We start from the raw sequence: 12,929 nt of genomic DNA on the forward strand, positions 1-12,929 counted from the left end.
GCTTCACAGCTGGCTTTGCAGGTGAGAGGGCAGATACTTAACTCCTGATTCTGTGGGGTGGACAACTATTTAGCCCTGGAGTGTGGGTTCAGATCATCAGTCGGAGAGGGGATGAGGATACAGGCTTCTCTCTCCAGCTCTGGGATCTTAAGTGGATCACATCATGGCTCTGAGACTCTATTTCCTCATCTGTAAAATGGGAATAATGTTGCTTACTCCATAAGGCTATAATGAGGATCCAAGGAAGTACCTGTTTGTTAAGTGTCTCACAGAGTGCCCAGCCCTGGAAAGGTTCTCCATAAATCTCCGTAAATGTTCTAATATTCTCTTTCCCTCTTCTTCTCTCTTCTCTTTCTTTTTTTTTTTTTTTTTTTTTTTTTGGTTGGGGGAGATACTTTGTTTTGAACCTGTAGATCAGAAAATTAGGGCAAAAGCGCTAGACTCTGAATCAGACCAACAAGGACTTGAATGCTGCCTCTGATGCCTGTAAATTACTTGATTTCCAACAAGTCATTTTTTCTTTTTGGGGCCTTAGTTTCCCCAGCTGTAAAATCTGGGAAGATCAGCTTAGTCATAGATGGCACTCAGGCCCCCACAGCCCCTTCCACACCTATGCAGGGAGCACTAATGGGCCACGTCTTTGTTTCCACTGAGGCGAGGCAATGCCCGAGAACCCTTTCGGTGTGAACTTCCTATAGTTTGGCTCTAATTCTACCCGTAGGCAATTATGCATGGGTTAAATTACCATGTTTCAAGAATGCACTTGCTGAAATGCAATGCCCTCTGATGAAGATGACACATTAATCCTGGTATATATTTGACTCACTCAGGACAATGTCTTATGGGAGCTCTAGAAAGCACAGATCCATTTGTTGCTGGAGTTGTATATTTTAGATTTTGTTCTGTTGTAAATAATGTAGAGTACCAACTGATAAGCCTGGGACAGAGGGTTCAGCAGTGTGCCTGGAGGGAGACAGGTAAAGGAGAATGACCTTTAACCACACTGTAGAGATGAGAATACGGTGCAGAAATGCAAACCAGCTGAGTGACTTGCCTCTGGTCACAGCTAGTAAGTGGCAGAGCTGAGAGGAAAACCCAAGCATGTCTGCCTCCAGAGCTGGCAACCACACTGTAAATGCAAAATCCATTATTTATTTAGCCTCATTACTGGCTGCCTGCTCTGCACAAGGCTCTGCTTTCAGTATGAGAACTCAGTAGTGAATACAATCTTTCAGATGTCTCGCCCTCAGGGAGCTTATAGTCCAGGGTCACATTTACTGTCGCCTGTTACATGCCTCGTACTTCACCAGCCCTGGAGACAGAGAAGCACAGTGTGGCTGATCAGTACAGGAACATACGTTTGAATCTTAGCTCCATGGCTTCTTTTTACATGAAGGAAGCCATCCCACCACTTTTCTCCTCAGTTGCCTCATCTGAAATATGAAGACAATAATAGCTATGTCCAGAGGGTTCAACAAGGTTTAAAAGAAAGAATATTTATAAAACTTGCAATACTGAAAATTTTGTATACTCAATAAATTGTGGTTAGTATTATTAATTCTGTATCCTCTTAATAACTCCATGAAGTTGATACTATTTTCTCCATTTTGCATAGAAGGAAATAAAGTCTCAGAGAGTTTAAATCTCAGAGTGGTTAGGGCACTTACGCAAGATCACACAGCTAACCAGAGGTAGAACTGAGATTCAAATCCAGGAGTACTTGACTCCATTAGCCAAATGTGATGCTGTGGCCACGAGTTTCCCAAACTCACAATTGGACCAGCTTCAGGGCAACAGAAAACCGTGTTCCTCTTTGGCGTCTTATGCAACAAACCATATGGACCCTCAAGCTCTTACATAACAGGCCCAATGCTAACGAAAGGAAGTTTAACAACAACACAAAAAACAGATCGCATTCACAACAGACCACCATATGTTCGCCCGTTCCCTGACAGCAGCCGTCCTGACACCTACTCAGGCGCCCACGGAAATCTTCTCGACGAAAACAGTTTTGTTCCCAAGTGACTCAAACGATGGATGCCTTTACAAAAAGAGGGGAGGGAGCAAGAGAGTCTGTGCTTCTTCAAAAGAAAGAAATCTTGCTGACTCCTTGGGAAAACCCAGAAACCTCAGCCTCCACTCCTTTGCCTTGGAACCTGCCAGCTTCTCCAGGGATGGTCTAGCCTCTGGGACCCAACTCAGAGTGAGGGCAGCTACAATGCTGTCTGGTTCCTGAGTCTTCAAGTTAAACAGCCCAGTGCTTTGGGTCTTCCCTTCCACTTGGTCTTGAACTCCTTCACTACCTTCTTGTGCTTATAATCAGTTCGAGAGTCTCAAGTTTGCTGTGGGTTTCTGGGAGTGCCCCTCTGGAACTGAACCCGATTCGAGGAGGGTGGTTTCCCCTGTAGACGCTGGAGAGGCGGTTTCTGCAAAGGGCTCCAGGCCAGCCACCATTTTCTTACTCTACATCTTTGCCTGGTCTCCTGCCTCTTTGACTCCCTCCCAACCATTGCCCTGTCCTACAGCCAAAGCAACCCTGATACTATGTAAATTTGATCATGTCACTCCAGATTCCTCAGAGCCCCTCTGCTCCTGCATCCTCTGCCTCCTCGCCCCACTTTGCACTCTCTTCTGCTGGTCCTCAGAGCACCAGTTTTCTTCCTAATATTTATACCTCAAATTATGTATTAACATTTTTTCATTAAATAACACCTCTCCGAGAGTATAGTGGTAACAGTGGGCATTCTTAGTGGGACTGCCTCTAAGGATTGCATCTAGTCACGTGGAGCTCTTGGATTCTTGACATACGGCTCTTGAGACTAGGAATTTTATTAGTTTTACTTAATTTAAATTCAAATAGCTACCTATGGATAGTAATTACCATATTGGACAGCACAGAACTAGAATTTCCTCATTTAGCATAATGTTAGCTTTTGGATTGAGACACTTAACACATGGAATATTCAAATATCCTTATTTCACTGGTTTTTTAAAAATTAAAAAAAATAGTTTTGAATGTCGTGAAACGCTTCTTCGGTATCTATGGAGATGATTATGTTGTTTTTCTTCTTACAGCCACTAATATCATGAATCATATTGAACCATCCTTGCATTGGATCAAACCCAAGTTGGTCATGAAGTATTATTTTTCTAATTGAGTTCTATGTTCTGTTTGTTAACATTTCACTTAGGATTTTTGAATCAAGACTAATCATCTTTTGTGCAATCTTTGTTAGATTTTGATAGCAGTGAATTCTTAGTTCTTAAAAAAAAAAAAGAAAACTTGAAATTTTTTCTTTTTATTTTACAGCCTGACACAATTTAAATAGAACTATCATTATTTGCTTTTAAAGGTTCTGTAGGATTTTCTGGTGAAACTCTTTAGGCATGAAATTTGGAAAGAGAGTACACCGTTGATTACTTAATTTTCTACAAATCAGTCTGTTTAGATTCTCTGTATCTTTTAGACTCTGATTTGGTATATTACATTCTCCTCAAATATTATCTCATTCAGATTTTTAGAAATTTTTTTCAAAGGAGAGTCATATATTTATTTAATTTATTGTTTCTTGGTTTTACACACATGTTTCTAATTTTTAGTAATTGACCTTTCTCCACAACTCCCCTCCACACAGCTTTTACAATGATTAGGTGACTTAATATTTCATGTATTGTACTGTATTAGCTTTTTAAAAAGAACCAGTGTTTGTATGTATGTATGTATTCTGATTTTTCAATTTTCTAACATTTAAACATTTTCTCTATTAATTTATTCCTTCTGCCTTCCAACAATTTATTTAGCTATTCTTTTTTTTCCAAATTTTTGACATATATTTGGCCCATTGGTTCCTGTACTTTTTAATTGATATGAATATTGAGGTCTAAATTTCCCTCTGAAATTGCTTTTGCAGTATCCTATGGTTTTAATACATCATATTTTCATTAATATTGTTAAAAAGTTCTGTGTAAATTAAAAATTATTTAACTGAAATACATAAATCTCTAAATTTGTATTTAAATTTCATTATAATGTCTATTTTTGTTGCTTTTAAGAAGAGACTCTTGCTGTAAGTGTTTCTGCATTTTGGAATTTTTTAATTTGGGCACCTATTATATGATAAATTTTTGTGAGTATAAATGGGATTTGAAAAAATGTAAGATGTAGTCTCCATTTTTATAGTACATAGTTTGAAATACATTTGGCTCTCCACATACATGGATTCTGCATCAACAAATTCAATCAACCACAGATAAAAAATATTTGGGGTTGGGAGTTGAAGGGAGACAGAAAGTTCTTAAAAGAAAAACTTGAATTTGCTACATTCCAGCAACTATTTAACATAGCATTTACATTGTATTTACAACTATTTACACATTATTTTCACTATATTAGGTATTGTACATAGTCTAGAGATAATTTAAAGTATATGGGAGGATGTTCATAGATTATATGTGCATACTACATCATTTTATAGAAGGAATTTGAGTATCTGCAGATTTTGGTATCCACAGGGGTCCTGGAATCAATTCCCTATGGGTACTGAGAGACAACTATATATCAATTAGATTTGCTTTAAATCTGTTTTTTAGATATTCATTATATTTATTTGTTTATTTATCCATTCAGTTAATCTATGTGAAAGGAAAAATTACCTTTCAATATCATGATTTTATTGTTGTAAATGTCTTCTTACATCTCTTATAATTTTTGCTTTATGACTATTGCTTCTGTGTAATTTGGAGCACTGATTTTCAAAATTCTTGTAGCCCCATTGTCAATTTAACCCTTTTATCATTGTAAAATACTTTCTTTGTTTGGTTTAGCACTTTCTTTAACCTGAGTTCAATGTTTTCTCATATGAAATGGCAATCTCAGCTTTCTTTCTGTTTGTATTTGCCTGTTTCCCTCTTTTTAACCTTTCTGGGTTATTTTGGGTTTTGCCTTGTGACTCAGTCTGATAGTCTTTTCTTTTAGTAAGTGAGTTAAAACCCATTTATACTTACTGATAAAAGAGAGATGTTTGGTTCTTATTTTTGTCATCTAATTTTATGCTATATTCCCAGCTTTATATACATTCTATTTTTAAAGTAATGTGTTTTTGTGCCAACTTTATTGAAGTGTAATATTCATATGATAAAGTGATTATTTTCAAAATGTACACTTTGATAAGTTTTGACATATATATATACCCATGCCACCATCACTACAATCTAAATAGTATACATATTCATCATGGCCAAATTTTCCTCTTGCTCTTTGCAGTCTCTCCCTCCCATCCTACTCCACTTCCCATTCACACCCCCAGGAACCACCCCAGATCTGCATTCAATCACTATATAGATTTGTTTGCATTTTCTAGATTTTCCTATCAATTAAATCATACAATCTATATTCTTTTTTGTCTGACTTTTATTCATACAGCATAATTTTAGCATGGGTGGTTCAGAGGTAGAATTCTCACCTGCCATACAGCATAATTTTGAGATTCTTCCTTATTGCCACATGTATAATACTCCATTCCTGTTTATTGCTGAGTAGTATTGTATTGTGTAAATATACCACAATTGATTTACCCGGTCTCCTGTTGAGGGACATTTGTGTTGTTCCCAGTTTTTAGCTATTACAAATAAAGCTGTGGTACTCATACTAATGTTTTAAAAAATTCTCTGTCTAAATTAATAGTTCTTCTCTTAGGTAATACCTAGAAGTGGAACGACAAGGTAGGTGCATGTTCAACAACTGAAGACACTTCCAAACTATTTTCCAAGGTAGTTGTACCATTTTGTGTTCCTACTATCAGTGTATGAGAGTTCTGCTTGTTCCTTGCATTTGCCTGCATTTGAAATGGTCAGTCTTTCCAACTTTCCTTATTCTAGTACACATGTGGTGGTACTTAATTATGATTTGAATTTGTGCTTCCCTAATGACGTTGAGCTTATTTCGTACGCTTATTTGCCACCCATACATTTTCTTTGGTGAAGTGTCTGTTCAAATCTTTTGAGTTGTATTCTTATTATTGAGTTTTGAGAGTTATTTATATACAGTGAACCCTTGATCAACATCAGTTTGAACTGTGTGCGTCCACTTACATGGGGATTTTTCACAATAAACATTTGCTACAGTACTGCATGATGCGGGGTTGGTTGAATCCACAAATGTGGGAAAGTTTTCAACTACAAACTTAATTTCTTTGATATAGGGAAGTTCAGGTTTTCTATTTCTTAAATGAGATTTGCCAGTTTGTATCTTGCAAGGAATTTGTCCATTTCAACTACGTTTTCAAATTTATTGGCATAGAGTTGTTCCTAGTATTCCCTAATAATCCTTTCAATGTCTGTGATGATGTCACCTCTTATTCTTGATATAGAAAATGTATGCTTTCTTTTTTTTTTTCCTGATTATTCCAACTAAAGTTTTGTTCTTTTATTGATTTCCTTGAAGAACTAGCTTTTGTTTTTATTGACTTTTTCCTCTGCTTTTTGTTCTCTGTTCCATAGTTGCTGCTCTGATCTTTATCATTTCCTTTCTTCTGCTCATTTTGGGTTTGATTTGCTCTTCTGTTTCTAGTTTCTTATGGCAAAAGTTGAAGTCATTGATTTGAGATCTTTCTTCTTTACTAATATAAGCATTTAGTGCTATAAATTTTCTAGTAAGTACTGGTTTAGCAGCATTCTACAAGTTTTAATATATAGTATTTTTATTTTCATTAAGTTCCAAATACTTTACAATTCCCCTTTGATTTCTGCTTTGACTCATGAGTTAGTCACAGATGCAAAGGTGCTAATCCTTTTGGAGGGTTCTTTTCCCGGTCTCAGGTAACTTTCTCACATGTGTGCTGACCAAAACCCTGTGCAGATCTTCAAAGTCCCCTCTTTCTGGGTCTTCCTTCTCCAATATTCTGTCCTGTGAATTCTATCTGCCTTGGTCTCTCCTAACTTTCAGCTTCATCTCCTCAACTTGGGGAGTCTTCTAGACTCTGCCTGGATTCCTTCCTCATGCCAATGACTAGAAACTCTCTCAAGATAGTAAACTAGGGCAGTGTAGGGCTCACCTTATGTGTTTCCTGTCTTTCAGCAATCACTGTTCTTCTCTTCCAGGTGTCTACAGCCTTGAAAAACATTGTGTCATATATTTTGTCTGATCTTGGTTGTTTCTGGGTGGGAGAGTAAATTCAGCCCCTCTTATCCATCTGGGCTGGAATCAGAAGTTAAATTGTTAGCTTTTATTTACTATTTGTCTATGTATTTATGTCATTCACTATATAAACTGTTTTGATTTGTTATTTTTGCATAGTTTTCCTGCTATTTAGGATGGTTTGTATTTATGTTCTAGTGGTCACCATTTTAATTATATCTTCATATGACATCTTTTGTTCTCTCTATTTTTTTGAACAGTATCTATTAGTTCATTACTCTAAGTGAAGACACAGTGTGCTTGTCTTCCTCTTCTTCTGAACAAACCAATTTCAGTCAATAACATTATCTATCTTAGTGTATATGTTTGCATAGATACTTATGTAATTAAGCTTATATTTCAATTACTTGAGATTTCAGCTTGTTTTCCGCTTTCTTGTGTTTTTAGTATAATTTCTTAGTAGAAAAATGTTGACTCAGACATGTTTGCATTAGAAGTCGCAAATGCAGTTTAGGACATAGAGATATACATCTGAGCCCTGGCTCTCTTAATTACCAACTCCAGTGGGACCTTGGCGTAGCTGCTTAACTTGTTAAAATCTCAGTTTCCTAGTCTTTAAGGTGGGATAATAATACCTATCTTGTAAAGTTGTGATGAGACGTAAGCCATATACTGCATACGGAGAGCTTAGCATAAAGCCTGATGCATAGAAATCACTTAGAAAATGTTAGACATCGTCATCATTAGTACAAATAAGAATCAACAAGCAAACATCAGTGTTGTACGTACCACACTCCAGGTTCTGTGCCAGCTGCCTTACATTCCTTATATCATTTAAGCTTTACAATGAATCTGTGGCAAATGTATCACCTTCACATTAGAGATGAGGGAGGGAGGCTACGAAAGGTTAAGAATATAACCAAAGTCGTCCAGTGCAGAAGTGACAATGGTGGGAATTAAGACCTGAATATTCTGATGCCAAGTTCAGAGCTCTCAACACTACTCCACAGTTGCCTTTATTATCCTGAACTTTGCCCTGCTAATGAAAGCACATGCGCACACACTCACTTTATTCTAAGAACAAACTTGGCCTTACAGCTCGGTATATAGACAGGATACACCTGGACGAATATAATTTGCCTGTTTTTCCAAACTCTAGGTACAGAGTCTGGCTGGCAGACAAGGTACAGATGGAAATCTTCCTGGACTCAGACCAAGAGGAGAAGAAAGGGTGGGAAAGGTTTGCCCCACGGCCTGCAGTAGCACTAGGTAAACCCAACTCAGGCTGATGCTAGGAGATTAGCTGGAGGACTCATGCCTTTGACCCCCACTGGCCGGTCCAGCACTTCACCAAGTTCTACAACATCCATGGCCTCTTGGACTTTTCACAACAGTGCGCTAGCTGAGGAAATGGAGGCTCAGAAACATTAATGTCTTACCCCAGGCCACAGAGCTAACTGGTGAAAGGGCCCAGACAGCAATCCCAGATCTCCTAACAACTTGTCCAGTGCTTGTCCGTGATGTGTTTCTGACCTCGTGGATGGCATCGCCCTTTCATAGCTCTAACTGTCCCCCATAGAAGGGTAAGAGGAGCATCAGTGTTTAACTGGACATGCCCATGCCCTCAGCACTCTGCTACGAGCTCCAAGAGATAAAAAGACATAAAAGTTGTCCTTGTTCTCAACGCTCATTCATTCATTTACTCACTCATTCATGCATTCCAAGAGTTCACAAGGTGTCAGGCCCTGTGAGGAGGACCTAATACTCCTCAAGGGGCTCACCATGTAATGAAGGGAACAGAATCAGAAGTCAGCCTCTCCCACTCAAGGGGAGAAGCTAAAATAACGGTGTCTGGAGTGTGATGAGCATGCTCTTGACAGGACTTCACGTTGCCTGTGCGATCCAGGGAGGCATCCTGGAAAGGAGCTGAGTATGGAAAGGTCCATCGCTGCTGCGGGAGTGGGATCTGACACCTGACACGACAGAGGCAGAGGTGAGCCTGGTGCACACAGAGGACCACAACCAACTGATTCAGGGTGGTTCAGGCCAGGTGGGGACGGAGCAAAGCTGAGAGTGAGGCTGGGGTTCTGCAGAGGAGTTCAGACTCTCCTGCAGATGAGGGAAAGACATTCTAAAACGAAAGCAGAAGAGTGATAAGATGGTTGGATTTTTTTTTAATTGAGGTATAGTTGATTGAGAATATTTTATACATTTCAAGTGTACAACATAGAGATTCACAATTTTTAAAGGTTATACTCCATTTATAGTTACAATAAAATAGTGGCCCTATTCTCTGTGCTGTACAATATAGCCTTGTAGCTTCTTTATTTTATACATAGTAGTTTCTACCTCACCCTCCAGCTCCTATCTTGCCCCTCCCCACTTCCCGCTCCCCGTTGGTAACCACTAGTTTGTTCACTATGAGCCTGATTGGATTTCATTAGAAAGTTCACTGGTGCAGATGGGAAGAGAGGACTAACGGAGAAGTGGGTGGAGGTGAGGGCCCGCACTGGGAGTGGCAGTGGGAGTAGGGAGGATCCGTCTGGCTAACTCACCTCTACTCTCATTTGAAGGCTCAGCACAGTCAGCAGCTCAGTGGACCTCCAGCCTCCCTAGAAGCTCCTCCTCTGGTGCCCTGAAGCCTTCTCCTGGGTCCTTAAGCAGAAGCAGAGTTCAGCGAGGGTTGACAGCAGTGGATTTCTAGCTGGCTTTGAAGCCACTGCATCCTGCCTCACCTGCCGACTAGCTGTGTGACCTTGGGCAAGGTGCTTATTCACTCTGTTGCCTAGATTTCCTTATCTATAAAGATAGTAATAGTACCTACCTCTTAAGGTTGTTGTGATGATTAAATGATTTAATGTGTTTAAAGCACTTAGAACAGTGTAGAAGTGATTGAGTGTGCAGTAAAGTGGGCTTTTATTACCATCACACTCATTTGCTGGAGGGGAATTATGTGTTTATGGGTGTATCTGACCAGTCCGGGAGTTCCTTGGGGACAAGTATCCTTGGGCCCAGCAGAGGGCCGTGGACAGAGCAGGCTGTCAGGGAATATCGGTTGAATGGAATGGAGGTGATGGTGAAGACAGATTCAAGAACTATTTAGGAGTTAAACTGTGCATCCCTGGAGGACTGATTGGACATGAGGGAGAGGGTTAATGAAGAGAATAAAATCATTCCCAGGCTTTGTACTGGGACAGGAAGAGGACAGTGATGCCATGGCTGGGACAGAGAGTTTGAGAGAAGGAGTTGATTCAGAGGGTAAGTGACTCATCCGTCCAGCGTCAAATCTATAGGAACCAATGAAGCTGAGATTGGAACCCAGCTCTGTTCATATTCCATAGACAGTTTACGTAACCTACATGTCTACACCTGGCAGAGTACCTAAGGCAGTGGGTATTTAATAATATATATCAGATGAATTGGTGAATGCTTGAATGAATGGATTTTTTTGATGGATGCCAGGATATCAGTTGCTTTTATTTTCAATGGTAAGCAGAGGTCTGTAGAGATAGGGGGGAAAAGAAAAGAAAGAAAAGAAAAAGAGAAAGAAGAGAAGAAAGTCACCATGAAAGATTAAAGAAGGAAGAACTAGTCACCAATATTTCAAATGAATGAATATGAAGAACCATCTTCTTTCTTTTTCCCTTTTTCTGACATACCAGGACATTTTGTTTTATGATATCCAGCTTCATAACATATTCTTGCAAACTGCTAGGAAGGATGACTGAGACTACTCACCAGGAAGTTTTACAAAGCCCAAGCCAAACAAAAAACAAAAAAAAGGTGTGATATCAAGGACTCTAGGAACACAGGGAACCAGCCACACAGGCTCCTCTACATAAAATTCCTATGTCAGTCACCACCTCCTCAGAAACAGGTTTCTTAGGTCAAGCTGTTTGTGGGACTGGCATCTGAATGTTAGGGCAGAAAGAATTATCTGCTGAGTCCCTATCTGAAATTGATAAGCTCTCCTTCAGTGCAAGCTTAGGGAGTAGGGTAGTAAAAATTATAACAATTCTATTATAAAATTATGATTATATATTGTAATATATGATATGTAATATTAATGTATTGATATAATGTAATTATCTTAATGCCTATAATTTTTTGAATGTTCACTACTTCCCGAAACTGGTGAGTGCTATACATAGTTCATTTAAACCTCACTAAATCTTACATGGAACATACTGTTCTCCCCATTTGAGATAGGGAAACTAAGCCTCAGAGAGATTAAGTAACCTAAGCCTCAGAGAGGTTAAGCAACTTGACCAAAGCCACTCAGCATTAAGTGGAAAATCAGGATCTGAACCCCCACTTGCCTGATTCCAAAGTTCATGATGCAAAGATAATAAAAGCTATTTATGGCAAACCCAACATAATACTCAACAGTGAAAAGTTGAAAGCCTTCTCATGAAAATCTGGAACAAGACAAGGAAGCCCACTCTCAACACCTCTGTTCAGTGTAGTACTGGAAATCCTAACCATAGTAATCTGACCAGAAAAAGAAATAAAAGGATCCAAATTGGAAGAGAAGAGGTAAAACTGTCACTATATACAGATGACATGATACTATATAGAGAAAACCCTAACGACTCCACACAGAAGTTACTGGAGCTGATACATGAATTCAGCAAGGTAGCAGGTTACAAGATTAACATACAGAAATCTGTTGCATTTCTTTACACTAACAATGAAGTACTAGAGAATGAAAGTTAAAAAAATCCCTTTTAAAATTGCATCAAAAAAAAATACTTAGGAATAAACCTGAGAAAGGAAGTGAAAGATTTATATGCTGAGAATTATAAACTATTTATTAAGGAAATTAAAGATGATTGAAAGAAACAAAAGGTATCCCATGCTCTTAGATTGGAAGAATTAATATTGTTAAAATGGCCATACTACCCAAAGCAATCTACAGATTTAATGTGATCCCTATCAAATTACCCAGGGCATTTTTCATAGAACTGGAATAAATAATCCTAAAATTTATATGGAATCACAAAAGACCCAGAACTGCCAAAGCAATACTGAAGAAAAAGCAAAGCTGGAGGCATAATCCTCCCAGACTTCAGACAATACTACAGAGCTACCGTTGTTAAAGCAGAGCAGTACTGGCACCAAGCTCACGATGCACACCTTAATCCACGCGCAATATTTCTCCTCAACTCCTTTGAATTTAGGCCTGTGCATAGTTTAGTGAGGCACGCCACTCACATTCTAACTCCTGGTATGACAAGATCAGAGTGCCCCTGCTCAAAGGCCCCTTGTCAATCCAGAGGAATTAGAGGGGTGTTGTGCAGGGATCAAGAGACACGGATGCAGAGAACTGGGTCCAAGTATTGACTTTGTCACTTACTGGCTGTGAGGCTTGGGTCGGAGCATTTGTTTACTCTGGATAGTTTCTCAGTTTGCATGTACACTACCCCCTCCCTGGAGCATAGAATTAAAAGATTTGTCTAAATGATCTCTCAAAGGTTTTAGAGAACTGATCTTTGTTTCAATGTTTGTATCTTTTCTAATAAAAGCTTTTCCAGTTAAAGAGTAATACATACTTACTAAAGAAAAAACATACTCAGATCAAGGAAAAGAAGAAAAAGTAGTAAGTGCTTTTTAAGAAGGGTACAGAAGAGTAGAAAGAAAGAAGTCTGATTCTTTTTAGTGCAAATGCAGTCAGTATTCAAAATTATGAGTTTAAAGGACTATCAAAGAGGCTGGATACAGATTTAACATTTAACAACAACAATGAAAAATCATGTTTGGGCACTTCTTGTCATTTTCCAAAATATTTTTTGAC

General features: G+C 38.7%; 1 long non-coding RNA gene across 1 annotated transcript in view; it reads left to right on the forward strand.

Annotated features, from left to right (window-relative positions):
* The window catches only part of LOC123617850 (uncharacterized), a 324,334-nt gene extending 314,328 nt beyond the window's left edge, over positions 1 to 10,006 (forward strand). Inside the window, exons 5-6 of the long non-coding RNA XR_012511242.1 lie at positions 8,295 to 9,128; positions 9,709 to 10,006. This is a non-coding gene — a long non-coding RNA (uncharacterized LOC123617850). The remainder of the gene's footprint in view (positions 1 to 8,294; positions 9,129 to 9,708) is intronic.
* Positions 10,007 to 12,929: the final 2,923 nt, after the last annotated feature.

This window comes from Camelus bactrianus, chromosome 13 (genome assembly GCF_048773025.1).
Source record: "Camelus bactrianus isolate YW-2024 breed Bactrian camel chromosome 13, ASM4877302v1, whole genome shotgun sequence".
Lineage (NCBI taxonomy): Eukaryota > Metazoa > Chordata > Mammalia > Artiodactyla > Camelidae > Camelus > Camelus bactrianus.